The 14,705-nt window shown below is 43.9% G+C and overlaps 1 protein-coding gene across 2 annotated transcripts in view; it reads right to left on the minus strand.

Annotated features, from left to right (window-relative positions):
- The window catches only part of LOC115154296 (delta-sarcoglycan), a 268,808-nt gene that overhangs the window by 97,212 nt on the left and 156,891 nt on the right, over positions 1-14,705 (minus strand). Inside the window, exon 1 of one of the 2 annotated variants that reach the window (XM_029700372.1) lies at positions 10,226-10,599. The exons of the other annotated variant lie outside the window; for it this stretch is intronic. The gene's annotated coding sequence lies outside the window, so the exon portion shown is untranslated. Of the gene's footprint in view, positions 1-10,225; positions 10,600-14,705 lie in introns of those variants that run through there. 2 annotated transcript variants of the gene reach the window in all.

Here is a 14,705-nt window from a genome sequence, read left to right on the forward strand (position 1 = left end):
GAACATCTCAGTCGGCCCTGGAGGCCTTATGAAAACACGTTTTCACAAGGGCTATTAGCAGGACAATAGACACGATGTGGTCCCAAAAACATCGCTCTGACATAGGGTCCAGCATATCTCTTGATGATGATGATCGGACATGGGCTGCTTTGAATAATTTACTTTTCATTATTTATTTATTTTTCCATATTTTCTCGTTGTGTAGCCTACAGTAGCCTACAGTGATGCCTCTTGCACATCTCAGTGCAAGAGGCATCACTACAGTCCCTGGTTCGAAACCAGGCTGTATCACATTTGCCGTGATTGGGAGTCCCATAGGGTGGCCACAATTGGCCCAGCGTCATCTGGGTTTTGCCAGGGTAGGCCGTCATTGTAAATAAGAATTTGTTCTTAACTGACTTGCCTAGTTAAATAAAGGTTAACCTGTTAGGGCTAGGGGGCAGTAGTTACACGGCCGGATAAAAAAACGTACCCGATTTAATCTGGTTACTACTCCTGCCCAGTAACTAGAATATGCATATAATTATTGGCTTTGGATAGAAAACACCCTAAAGTTTCTAAAACTGTTTGAACGGTGTCTGTGAGTATAACAGAACTCATATGGCAGGCAAAAACCTGAGAAGATTCCATGCAGGAAGTGGCCTGTCTGACAAGTTGTTGTTCTTCTTGCCTCTGTTTATTGAAGACTGAGGATCTTTGCTGTAACGTGACACTTCCTACGGCTCCCATAGGCTCTCAGAGCCCGGGAACAAGCTGAACGATATCGAGGCAGCCCCAGGCTGAAACACATTATCGCTTTTGACAAGTGGCCGATCAGAGGACAATGGGCTTAGGCGCGTGCCCGAGTCGACCCTGTGCTTTATTTTCTTTCGTCTGTTTACCTAATTGCAGATTCCCGGTCGGAATATTATCGCTTTTTTACGAGAAAAATGGCATAAAAATTGATTTTAAACAGCAGCGGTTGACATGCTTCGAAGTACGGTAATGGAATATTTAGAAATCTTTTGTCACGAAATGCGCCGTGCTCGTAACCCTTATTTACCATTCGGATAGTGTCTTGAACGCACGAACAAAACGGCGCTGTTTGAACATAACTATGGATTATTTGGGACCAAACCAACATTTGTTATTGAAGTGGAAGTCCTGGGAGTGCATTCTGACGAAGAACACCAAAGGTAATCAAACTTTTCTAATAGTAAATCGGAGTTTGGTGAAGGCTAAACTTGCTGGGTGTCTAAATAGCTAGCCCTGTGATGCCGGGCTATCTACTTAGAATATTGCAAAATGTGCTTTCACCAAAAAGCTATTTTATAATCGGACATATCGAGTGCATAGAGGAGTTCTGTATCTATAATTCTTAAAATAATTGTTATGCTTTTTGTGAACGTTTATCGTGAGTAATTTAGTAAATTGTTAGTAAATTCGCCGGAAGTTTGCGGGGGGTATGCTAGTTCTGAACGTCACATGCTAATGTAAAAAGCTGTTTTTTGATATAAATATGAACTTGATTGAACAAAACATGCATGTATTGTATAACATAATGTCCTAGGTGTGTCATCTGATGAAGATCATCAAAGGTTAGTGCTGCATTTAGCTGTCTTCTGGGTTTTTGTGACATTATATGCTAGCTTGAAAAATGGGTGTCTGATTATTTCTGGCTGGGTACTCTGCTGACATAATCTAATGTTTTGCTTTCGTTGTAAAGGCTTTTTGAAATCGGACAGTGTGGTTAGATTAACGAGAGTCTTGTCTTTAAAATGCTGTAAAATAGTCATATGTTTGAGAAATTGAAGTAATAGCATTTCTAAGGTATTTGAATAACGCGCCACAGGATTCCACTGGCTGTTACGTAGGTGGGACGATTTGGTGCCACCTACCCTAGAGAGGTTAAGTAATGTAATGTGTTTTGTTTAGTAAATTGTTTAGTAAATATTAATTCACATTTGTGGTGCCACTAAATAAACAATGAATTATTTAAGTCAATATTGTCAATATTTTTATTATTATTATTAAACTATTTTTTATGATGGAGAGAGGGTGGACAGGGAGTTAAAAAAATGTACCCCAAAAGGTACTTCGAGGAACCTTTATAAGGGGTGCTTCGAATAACCTTTATCAAGGGATCTTCAAAGAGCATATAGGGGTTCCCCCACAGTTTCAATTTGAAGAGCACCTAAAGGATACTCCAGGAGGAGTAAATGTCAGCTGGCTTCAGAGAGCATTGAGAGAGAGAGAGAGAACATTGAGAGAGAGAGAGAGCATTGAGAGAATTGAGAGAGAGAGAGAATTGAGAGAGAATTGAGAGAGAGAGAGCATTGAGAGAGAGAGAGAGAGATAGAGAGAGAAAGAGAAAATAGCCTACCCATGCGTGGTCAACTATTTCAGCACCGTTTCGCGCTGCTCTGAGACAAGCAAGACTACTTAATAAACATATACATTTTAAAACAGTTATTTTTTTTTAACCCTGTATTATAATTGTATAAAAGCCCCTTAAAAGTACCCGATTTAATCTGGTTATTACTCCTGCCCAGTAACTAGAACATGCATATAATTAGTAGATTTGGATAGAAAACACTCTAAAGTTTCTAAAACTGTTTGAATGGTGTCTGTGAGTATAACAGAACTCATATGGCAGGCAAAAACCTGAGAAGATTCCATGCAGGAAGTGGAAATCTGATTTGTGGAATCCCCTTCAACACTTTGCCTATGAAACACACCGTGAGTTAGGATTAATTTAGCACTTCCTAAGGCTTCCACTAGATGTCAACAGTCTTTACAAAGTGGTTTAAGTCTTCTCCGGTAAAAACTGACCAAACGAGAGGCCTGGAAAGTTGGTCATAGGGGGAGGGCCATTACTACTATGACGCGGGTGCCCGTGGGTACCCTCTCGTTCCGAAACCTTTAGTAAGACAATGCAATCGTCCGCCTTGAATATTATTGAAGCTCTGATTGAAAAAGGCCCTAAAGATTTATGTTATACAACGTTTGACATGTTTGAACGAACATAAATATATATTTTTTGCACATTCGTGACGACAAGTCCCGCGCGCCTCGTACATTTTGAGTAGCCTTCGGAACGCGCTAACAAGAAGGAGATATTGGGACATAAATTATTAACTTTTTCGAACAAAACTACATTTGTTGTGGACCTGGGATTCCTGGAAGTGCCTTCTGATGAAGATAATCAAAGGTAAGTGAATATTTACAATAGTATATTTGATTTTAGATGACTCCAAGATGGTGCTAACCTGTATCGCCTAGCCTATTTTTCTGAGCATAGCACCTCGTTTATTGCAAAGTGTGATTTCCCAGTAAAGTTATTTTTAAATCTGGCAATGCGGTTGCATTCACGAGATGTTAACCTATAATTCTTTGAATGACAATATTATATTTGACCAATGTTTTCGATAGTAATTTTGTAAATTGTAGCGCTGATCACCGGAAGCATTTGAGGTTAAATATTTTCTGAATGTCACGCGCCGATGTAAAATGCTGTTTTTATATATAAATATGAACTTTATCGAACAAAAAATGCATGTATTGTGTAACATGATGTCCTAGGAGTGTCATCTGATGAAGATTGTCAAAGGTTAGTGCTGCATTTAGCTGTGTTTTAGGTATTTGTGATGCATGCTAGTTGCTTTGAAAATGGCAGTGTGATTATTTTTGGCAGGGTACTCTCCTAACATAATCTAATGTTTTGCTTTTGCTGTAAAGCCTTTTTGAAATCGGACAACGTGGTTTGATTCAGGAGAAGTGTATCTATACAATGGTGTAAAATAGTCATATGTTTGAGAAATTGAAGTTATAGCATTTATGAGGTATTTGTATTTCGCGCGACGCGATTCCACTGGCTGTTGACTAGGGTGGGACGCAAACGTCCCAGGTTCCCAGACAGGTTCATTTAGAATCCTCTAAATTGAATTAGATCTACTACTGTACAAGAACATTTTATTGATCTGCCAGTATTTTCATTTTGAGAATCAGGTAAAGAAATGTGTATGTAGAGGGGTAACTTTCTTCACCATTTCTCTTACCATTTTGTACCATTGTGTGATCAGCCTACCAGTTGGTGTAACTGTAATGTTAACCTCTTGGCGTTACCCTAGGATAGGGGGCGCCCCAGCGCATTTTGAAAAAATTCGTGCCCATTTTAAACGGCCTACTACTCAAACCCAGAAGCTAGGATATGCATATAATTAATACTTGTGGATAGAAAACACCCTAAAGTTTATAAAACTGTTTGAATGGTGTCTGTGAGTATAACAGAACTCATATGGCAGTCAAAACCCCGAGACCGATCGAAACAGGAAGTGGAATTCTGAATTGTGGACTCAACTTCACATCTTTGCCTATTAATCACACCGTGAGCTATGGTTCATTGAGCACTTCCTATTGCTTCCACTAGATGTCCCCAGTCTTTACAAAGTGGTTTGAGCCTTCTACTGTGGAAACTGACAGAATGACACGCTGTTGAAATTGGTCACAGGAGGAGGGCCATCACCATTATGACGCCGGCGGCCCTGTCTACCCCCTCCTTTCGAAACGTTTTGAAACACAATACAATCGTCCCCCTCGAATCTTATTGGCTCTCTTGTTGAAACAGGCCCTGAAGATTTATGTTATACAACGTTTGACATGTTTGAACGAACCTAAATGGGGGAAAAATGTTTTTTTTCAAAAAGGCTGTCCCGCGGCCGACGAAGGTTTTGGATCAGCCTTCAGACGCGCTAACAACAGCAAGCTAATGGAACATAAAGGATGGACTTTTTCGAACGAAAATACATTTGTTGTGGACCTGGGATTTCTGGAAGTGCTTTCTGATGAAGACAACCAAAGGTAAGGGATTATTGACAATAGTATACAAGATTAGATGTGATATGCGATTGTTCCAAGATGGCGCAGAGCTGTATTTACTAGGTAATTTTCTGAGTATCGCATCCCCTTTTATTGCAAAGTGTGATTACCCAGTAAAGTTATTTTTAAATCTGGTATTACAGGTGCTTTCAAGAGATATTCATCTATAAATCTTAGAATGACAATATTACATTTTAAAAATGTTTTCGAATAGTAATTGAGTAAATTGTAGCACTGTTTCCCGGGATGCATTTGAGGGAAAATAGTTAGTCAACGTCACGCGTCGATGTAAAATGCTGTTTTTATATATAAATATGAACTTTATCGAACAAAAGAATGCATGCATTGCGTAACATGATGTCCTAGGTGTGTCATCTGATGAAGTTTGTAAAAGGTTAGTGCTGCATTTAGCTGTTTTTTGGTTATTTGTGATGCAAGTGGTTGGTCGGAAAATGGCTATGTGGCTAATTTTACGATGTACTCCTCTAACATAATCTAATGTTTTGCTTTTGCTGTAAAGCCTTTTTGAAATCGGACAACGTGGTTCGATTCAGGAGAGGTGTATCTATAAAACATACGGGACGGAGGCCGCACAGGGGTTAATTCTCTTCAGAGGAATTTTTCTCTTCACTATCACAATATTAATAACGTTCAAATGCGTTCATGAATTAAATTGCTTTAGCCGACGTATGTTGCGGTTCATCTGATGAAGGATTGACCCCTCATCTCCATGTCGCCTGGGTTGCGCCTGACCAGCTCCATCCCCCCTTTCCCGGTTAGGCATGGCCGCATGGCACACCCTCTTTCCCCGTTATGCATGGCCGCATGGTGCACCCCTTTTCCCGGTTAGGCACAGCTGCATGGTTCACCCCCAATATCAAGGTGCACGTTGGCTTATTTATGTAATGAATATGAATTCGGAAGGCAGAAATGATTAAATATTTAAAGCATTAGAGTTTTAAGAGTTGTGTGTGTTCAATTATTTGTGACATTGTGGCATTTAAAGCATATTGAAGTTAGAAGCAATAGGATTTCAAACAATAGCCTACCCGCGTGTGGTCAACTATTTCAGCACCGTTTCACGCTGCTCTGAGACAAGCATGGGGACTGGTCTTGATAAATCGATGAGATTTTTATTTTCACTGAATCTACAATCTAGTTAGACTACACTTAGGGTGTGGAAATGTTAGGATTATTTGCTCTTAGTATTGTAGCCTGCTCCCGACCAGTCACTTTGTACAGCGCCATATTTTCCTATCGGAAACCCTGAGGGTTTCGTTTTTCTTGGAATAGAAACACCATAATATTAATTAAATTAATTAAGCTACATTTCTCAATCCCATTTTAAATTCAGAGCTGGGTATCTCCACTCAACCTCTTTCCATCCCGATGGACATCAGAGTGCTGGATGGGCGCTCTATTGGCAGAGTCACTGACAATATGGTTCCTATCAACCTGCGAATGTCAGGCAACCACAGTGAGCCTATGCAGTTTCTGCTCCTGGAGTCTCCTCATGTACCCATAGTTTTGGGGTTTTCATGGCTCCAGAGGCATATCCCCCTTATCGACGGAGCTACGGGTTCCATCATGGGTTGGAGTCCATTTCGCTGTGCACATTGTCTGCAGTCGGCACAGACAATAACTCCTCCAAGCTGCAGCAACGCTTGGATAAAGCTTCGGATCTCTCCACCGTTCCCGCGGAGTACCAGGACTTACGGGAGGTTTCCAACTCTGCCCGTGCCACATCTCTTCCTCTGCCCTACGACTGTGCTATCGACCTTCTCCCAGTTACCGCACCACCTTGGGGTGACTTTATTCCCTGTCGGGTCCAGAGACCAAAGTGATGGAACGATATATTGAGGACTCTCTCGCTGCAGGGATTATGCGTCTATCTGCATCCCCCACCGGTGCAGGGTTCTTCTTTGTGGAGAAGAAGGACAAGACCCTGAATCCATGTATCGACTACCGGGGTCTTAATGACATTACCATTAAAAAATGTTACCCGCTATCACCCACCTCCTCGGCTTTTGAGCCTCTCCAGGGGGCGGTCATCTTCTCCAAGTTGGACCTTCGGAATGCCCACTGTCTGGTTCGGATACGGGAAGGAGACAAGTGGAAGACAGTCTTTTACATGGCTAGCGGGCACTACGAGTACCTGTTGATGCTGTTCTGACTGACCAACGCTCCCACAGTGTTCCAGACCCTGGAACACTGCATTCTGCCCAGGACCAGAAGCTGCATTCCTGAGCCTTCCTTTCCCATCGTCTTAACCCCGCTGAGAGGACTATGACGTGGGAAATCGAGAATTACTTGCAGTTAAGATGGCGTTGGAGGAGTGGAGGCACTGGTTAGAAGGGGCACAACATCTATTCTTGGTGTGGATGGACCATAAGAACCTGCAAGGCTCCTTCAACCATTCCCTGTTCCTCACCACCCATGGTTCCATATATCCTCGGACTTCGTCACGGGTCTCCCTGCTTCAGATGGCAACACCACCATCCTTACGGCGGTGGATAGGTTTTTCAATGCCGCCCATTTTATGCCTCTTCCTAAGTTGCCCTCAGCTAAGGAGACGGGCCAGCTCATGGTGCAGCACGTCTTCTGGATCCATGGACTTCCGGTCGACATGGTCCGATCGCGGTCGTCAGTTCTCATCCCGGTTCTGGAAAGCGTTCTGCACCCTCATTGGGTCATCGGCCAGCATGTTCTCTGGTTTTCATCCCCAGTCTAGCAGCCTGTCGGAGCGAGCCAATCAGGACCTGGAGACGACTCTTTGTTGCCTCGTCTCCACCAATCGCACCACCTGGAGCCCGCAACTCGTGTGGGTGGAATAATTCTGCAACACCCTTCCATGTTCTGGTACTGGTATCTTGCCTTTTGAGTGTTCCTCGGGATATCAGCCCCCACTCTTCCCAGAACAAGAGGAAGAGGTCAGCATACCTTCTGCCCAGATGCTCATCTTTCGCAATACCTGGAAGAGAGCCGGGGCCGTTCTTCTCAAGACCACCTCCAGGTACCTCTGCAGCTGGCCTTCTGTTGTCTCGTATGCTCCATATACATCCCACTTTCCATGTATCTAGAATTAAACCCCTATCTCACAGCCCTTTATGTCCTGTTTCTAGGCAGTGGATTCCAGTACCTGGTTGACTGGGAGGGTTATGGCCCGGAGTTGAGTCCCCACCATTAATATCCCGGACCGAGCCTTCGTTGTGAACTTCTGCCGTCTACACCCCAGTCAACCAGGTATGTCCCAGGGTAGGATGCCAGGTGTCACACCCTGATCTGTTTCACCTGTCTTGTGATTGTCTCCAACCCCCACCAGGTGTCTCCCATTACCTTGTGTATTTATAACTGCGTTTTCTGTTTGCCTGTTGCCAGTTCGTCTTGTCTCATCTAGTCCTACCAGCATGTTACCGTGTTGTCCTGTGCTTTAGTTTTTGATTTTCCTAGACTTCCAGTTCTGACCTTTCTGCCTGTCCCTGATCCTGCACCTGCCTGACTCTGATTTGGACTACGACTCTTTTCCTGACGACCTACCGATTGCCTGCCCCTTGTACTGTAATAAATTTGAGACTCGTACTATCTGCCTCCTGTGTCTGCATCTGGGTCTCAGCCTGAGCCGCGATAATAAGCTATAATGCTAGGCTATTCAATTGGCTACATCTGTTGGTCATTTTATTTTTTACATTTTTGTTCCCTAACCTAAAAAAAAAATAGCACTACACCACTGATCAAGTGGCTCCTATTCAAAAGCCTAATCCGCACATTATCACTCAGCATTACTCTGCATCTCTCCCTCTCTCTCTTACTTTTCCCTCTCTCTCCTCTCCCTCTCAGTCTCTCTCTCACTTTTCCCTCTCTCTTTTCTATTTCTTTCTCTCTCATCTCTCATCTCTCTCTCTCGCACTCTGGTTTCCAGTGAGCAGAGAAAACATCACTGCACAGTCGAGCTAGATTTTAAGCAGATGAGAAGGAGCTCTCCTTTTGAAGTGTGCCTGTGTTATATACTGAGCCTTGGCACAGATCCTTGTGAGAAAAACTCAGACATTTTCAGTAAACTCCGTCTCTGGGGCAGACTGGAAAGGAGCTGTTGAATCTCATAGGCCTCCCATTCACATCTGATGCAGAGAAATGGGCACCTTCTATTTGGCTTGTTTGCTGACAGAAATGCAGGAATGCACAGTAAAATGCACAATAGAGTTTGCAATGCACAGCTGAGACTGCACATTAAGGAAATACTGTGAATGTGTGAATGTACATACAGTACATATAGTACTGTATATGTGACAGCCAAAAATAGGTGTTCACATGTGCATGGATGTTCAAAGAGAAAGTGAGTGATATATTGTGTGAGTGTGTCCATTAGGAATATGTGGCTGATATTATTCAGTGGCTTTATACAGAATGAATAACAGTAATGTCCATCTCTGTCATCTCAGTTTACTGTGTTTTTCTCTCTCTGAGAAAATATCTACATATCCTGCCTCCTCTTGGATTCCTAACACCGACCCCTCTGCTTATGACTCACGAGGTCACAGGAAATATCAACAACGTGAATAAACACTCAACACCTGCTTGGATCCTTCCTGCTATATCAGGGTTTAGTACTGTCCCCATGGACACACAGCAGCTGTTGTTCACAACACTATTTTGGGAAGAGTTTTGCCAAAGACCACCCCTGCCAACCCTGCCAATACACATAGGCTATACATAGACATACCAGTAGCCACAACCCCCTCCTACCCTGCTGAAACTAGTCAATATAAAGTATGTAGCCCCTCTCAGTAGGCCCCCAGAACAGTAAGGCTGCTGCTGTCTGAACTCTTTCCACAGTAAGTGCGTTGTTACTTATTTATAGCAACATGTATCCCAGAGGGGCAAAGTAATTGAAACCAAATGTGATGCCGACAGGACTGATATGGGGAAGTGGGCCGGTCAGCCCCAGCGTTCACTCGCTAGCAGCCGCGAGGGTAACAGATCAACACCCTTCAAAATCTTTTTTGCAATTCATTTTTATTAAATAGTTGTGGCTTTCCACCTTTGTAACTTCTCCTGGCAACACATTCATTTCCAGCCTCAGTCCAGAGGTCTCCGTAAACAGCGGTTCTAAAATATACTTTTGTGAACGTCGGGAAAAACCTAATGCAAAAACAAACAGAGAGCTACTGAGACTAAACTAAAAATACTATTTTCAAAAGATAACGGCAAAATGTGTTTAGTTTCTTCAGAACGATGAGGCAATAGTGTTTTAAGTAAAGAACAGGCTTCTCCATGCATACTCCCCCTCCCACCAGTCAACAGTTATGAGTAGGAAACTTAAATGTCCCCCTAAAACAAAGGACAGGAACTGAGCGAAAACTAAACTTACCTCTCCCTCCGTCTTGCTCTCCTTCTCCTATCTCTCTCTCTATTTCTCTCTCAGGGCTCTCAGTGAGCTCTCACTAAGTCAGGGAGTGTCAGGCAGATAAAAGGAGATTGAGCTCCTCTTAAAAAGTTGCATGAGGCCTCCTCTGACAGACTCCAGGCAGCCCCCTTGTCAGCTTTTCCAATAACACACTCCCCGGCCAAGTCCCTGCCCAAGTCGTGAGGTATTTCCTGGACACTACGCGCACTCTGTTATCCCAGCCATCTCATTGGAGACTCTTTTTACGCTTGCTATGTTAGGTTAAGTTGGAGGCTACTCTACTCCGCTCTGCTGTGCTACTGGTGGGGACTGGAGATTCTGCACCACACTGGCTTCTAGTGCTGAGTTACAGTCTTCTGGTCACCAGCCAGATTTAGAAGCCCAGAAGTTACAGGCAGGGCTGGGAAGTTTCAGGCAGGGCTGTCTGACGGTGTGTGTGTGTGTGTGTGTGTGTGTGTGTGTGTGTGTGTGTGTGTGTGTGTGTGTGTGTGTGTGTGTGTGTGTGTGTGTGTGCGCATGTGTCTTTTGGAGGGTGGGAGGGGGTATCTCTGAAAGAAAAGAAGGACTGTAAAAAGAGAAGGAAAAAAACATTCCCCTCCTCCACTTAATATGCTGTGGCCTGCCAGTCCGTCCAGCAAGGGAGGAAATAACCACAAAGGTTCTCCTACACAGCAATTTCTTTTACTCCCCCTCCCAGCCACAGCGTGGTCAGAGCTGATGAATAATAGTAATCATTGTTTAACAGGCACGGTCCATCCAGCATCTTAATAAGTGGTCAGTGAAGACAGCCCACAGACTCCAGGGAATGCATGGTGTTGTTGTTGTTGGTGGTTGGAGCTTCAGCTGCTTGGGTTCATGATTTTTTTATCGATAAAGGGAAATCCCTAATAAGCCTGCAGCACGAGACACAATGCTCCTGAGCTTCTCGACTTGCATATGGAAATGTAGCTTACAGTTTTAATACAAGTACATCTAGGGAGTTATCATTGCTGTTTTAAAGAAATGTTTAAAGATTCCAAGAAGAAGCTGTGAAGAGGAATACAATCTTTGAAAATAAGGTCCCATCTGGAACCTAAAAGGGTTCTTCGGCTGTCCCCGTAGAATAACCCTTTGAATAACACTTTTTGGTTCCAGGTAGTACCCATTTGGGTTACATGGAACCGAAAAGGGTTCTACCTGGAACCAAAAAGTGTTATCCCATGCGGACAGTCAAAGAACCCTTTTGGAACCTTTTTTATGTAGGAGAGAGAGAACATCAAAACAAGAGGATTGGTGAATTTCAGGAAGGTTAAAGCTTTGGCTTACTCCTGGCTTTGTTGTGTTGTTGTGTGAATCTCACCTCTGAGACAATTGCCCAACCTGTTATATGAATATCCAGGCTAAAATTGACAGTGAATCCTTCTAGGGCTCATTTTTTATTTTGATATGGGTTTGAAAACTACCAATTAGAGTGATATCCATCGACAGGATTTAGAGCTGGTCCAAACACAAGCAGCCTTGGTAAATATGGATTGTGACATACATGTCATCATGAATAAATATACGACAATTCATTCTTCCACCAACAACATTCACTGCTCTCTCTCCTTTCCAAACACCTGCTCTACTTCTGAAATATAGGCCCTTAATTCCCTGATTATTTGTAACACCCTTATGAGTAAGATTTCACAAGTCATCAAAGATGGTATTATGGGTCACTTAATAACAATATTGAAAGGATAGACAATTGTCTGATCATAGAGATCCTGTATTACATGAACAGAACATGTCAAAAGATGAACTAAGTGAACTAAGACCGAGTGCACTAAGACCGCACTCAATCAGCTGTATACGGCCAGAAGCAAACTAGAAAATGCTCATGCAGAGGCGGCGCTCCTAGTGGCCAGGGACTTTAATGCAGGGAAACTCAAATCTGTTCAACGTAATACAAGCAAAAACTAAAGCAGGAAGCACCAGTGACTCAGTCAATAAGAAAGTGGTCAGATGAAGCAGATGCTAAGCTACAGGACTGTTTTTCTAGCACAGGCTGGAATATGTTCCGGGATTCTTCCCATGGTATTGAGGAGTACACCACATCAGTCACTGGCTTCATCAATAAGTGCATCGATGACATCGTCCCCACAGTGACCGTACGTACATACCCCAATCAGAAGCCATGGATTACAGGCAACATCCGCACTGAGCTAACGGGTAGAGCTGCCACTTTCAAGGACTCTAGCCCGGAAGCTTATAAAAAATCCCGCTATACCCTCCGACGAACCATCAAACAGGCAAAGCGTCAATATAGGACTAAGATTGAATCGTACTACACCAGCTCCGATGCTCGTTTGCTCATTGCAAACTATTACAGATTACAAAGGGAAGCACAGCCGTGAGTTGCCCAATGACACAAACCTACCAGACAAGCTAAATAAAGGAGATGATCGTGGACTTCAGGAAACAGCAGAGCACCCTCCCACCCACATCGAAGCGACAGTAGTGGAGAAGGTGGAAAGTGTTAAGTTCCTCGGGGTACACATCACAGACAAACTGAAATGGTCCACCCACACAAACAGTGTGGTGAAGAAGGGCGCAACAGCGCCTCTTCAACCTTAGGAGGCTGAAATTTGGCTTGTCACCTAAAACCTTGACAAACTTTTACAGATGCACAATCGAGAGCATCCTGTTGGGCTGTATCACTGCCTAGTACGGAAACTGCACCACCCTCAACCGCAAGGCTCTCCAGAGGGTGGTACGGTCTGCACAATGCATCACCGGGGGCAAACTACCTGCACCCAAAGACACCTACAGCACCCTATGTCATAGGAAGGCCAAAAAGATAATCAAGGACAACAACCACCCGAGCCACTTTCTGTTCACCTCGCTACCATACAGAAGACGAATTCAGTACAGGTGCATTAAAGCTGGGACTGAGAGACTGAAAAACAGCTTCTATCTCAAGGCTATCAGACTGCTAAACAGCAATCACTAACTCAGAGAGGCTGCTGCTTACATATCACTGGCCAATTTAATAAATGGATCACTAGTTACTTTATAATGCCACTTTATCTTACATTACTCATCTCGTATGTACATACTGTACCATCTATTGCACCTTGCCTATGCCGCTCGGCCACTGCTCATCCATATTTTTATATCTACATGTTCTTATTCCATCCCTTTAGATTTGTGTGTATTAGGTAGTTGTTGGGGAATTGTTAGATTACTTGTTAGATATTACTGCACTGTCGGAACTAGAAGCACAAGCAATACGCTACAATCACATTAACATATGCTAACCATGTGTATGTGACCAATAACATTTTATTTGATTTGAAAAGTAACACTGAAACATGCATGAGAACACCAGCTGTTCTGGACGACTGTGTGATCACACTGTCCAAAGCCGATGTGAGTAAGACCTTTAAACAGGTCAAAATTCACTAAGCCGCAGGGCCAGACAGATTACCAGAATGTGTACTCCGAGCATGTGCTGACCAACTGGGAAGTGTCTTCACTGACATTTTCAAACAGTCCCTGACTGAGTCTGTAATACCAACATGTTTCAAGGAGACCACCATAGTCCCTGTGCCCAAGAACACTAAGGTAACCTGCCTAAATGACTTCCGACCTGTAGCACTCACGTCTGTAGCCCTGAAGTGCTTTGAAAGGCTGGTCATGGCTCACATCATCACCATTATCCCAGATATCCTAGACCCACTCCAATTTGCAAACTGCCCCAACAGATCCACAGATGATGCAATCTCTATTGCACTCAACACTGCCTTTTTCTACCTGGACAAAAGGAACACCTATGTGAGAATGCTATTCATTGACTACAGCTCAGCGTTCAACACCATAGTGCCCTCAAAGCTCATCACTATGCTAAGGACCGTGGGACTAAACACCTCCCTCTGCAACTGAATCCTGGACTTCCCCCAGGTGGTGAGGGTAGGGAACAACACATCCGCCACGCTGATCCTCAACACGGGGGCCCCTCAGTGGTGTGTGCTCAGTACCCTCCTGTACTCCCTGTTCACTCATGACTGGATGGCCAGGCACGATTCCAACACCATCATCAAGTTTGCCAATGACACAACAGAGGTAGGCCTGATCACCGACAACGATGAGACAGACTGTAAGGAGGAGGTCAGAGACCTGGCCGTGTGATGCCAGGACAACAACCTCTCCCTCAACATGACCAAGACAAAGGAGAGGATTGTGACTACAGGAAAAGGAGGGCCGAGCACGCCCCCATTCTCATCGACGGGCTGTAGTGGAACAGTTGAGAGCTTCAAATTCCTTGGTGTCCACATCACCAAGGATGGTCCAAACACACTAAGATAGTCGTGAAGACGGCACGACAAAGCCTATTCCCCCTCAGCATCCTGACTGGTTGCATCACCACCTGGTATGGCAACTGCTCGGCCTCTGACCGCAAGGCACTACAGAGGGTAGTGCTTAC

Source organism: Salmo trutta, chromosome 19 (genome assembly GCF_901001165.1).
Source record: "Salmo trutta chromosome 19, fSalTru1.1, whole genome shotgun sequence".
NCBI classification, from domain to species: Eukaryota; Metazoa; Chordata; class Actinopteri; order Salmoniformes; family Salmonidae; genus Salmo; species Salmo trutta.